Consider the following 504-nt stretch of genomic DNA (forward strand, 5'->3'; position numbering starts at 1 on the left):
TTTCAAGCACCCAGTCTAAGTCACCATCATTGCAAGTTCAGGCGATTTCTTCATGTCCTTCCCACAAGAGCTACAGAAAACCACCAGTGTCCTCTTTCAGCCACACTGAAAACTGTTAGCCCCCATAACCTTCCTCCTTCTAGACCAAACCAACCCAATTCTCACCACTTTGCATCACAAGTCAGTTTTGTTCAAGAGTTATTCACTGCTGCCCTCCGGGATGCCTACACTCTGCCTAGATCGGCCTCCAAGCGCCAGGCCTCAGGCGGTCCTGGATAACTGAACCTCGTTTCACACCCTCCGTGTCCTACTTTTCCTCCACCACCCGCTGTCCCCTCCGTTCCGCCCACCCTCCCCAGTCACCCCAATCCCGCCCTTTAACCCGCTCCCTCCCAGCGCTCGGGGGCGGCACGGCACAGGCGAGGAGCAGCCTCCCGCCAGCCCTCTCCCGGCCACCCCCGAGCCGCTCCGGGCCCCCCCCGCGCCTCCCGCGGGCCGGGGCAT

This window comes from Charadrius vociferus, unplaced genomic scaffold (assembly GCF_000708025.1).
Source record: "Charadrius vociferus isolate BGI_N301 unplaced genomic scaffold, ASM70802v2 scaffold39, whole genome shotgun sequence".
Classification (NCBI taxonomy): domain Eukaryota; kingdom Metazoa; phylum Chordata; class Aves; order Charadriiformes; family Charadriidae; genus Charadrius; species Charadrius vociferus.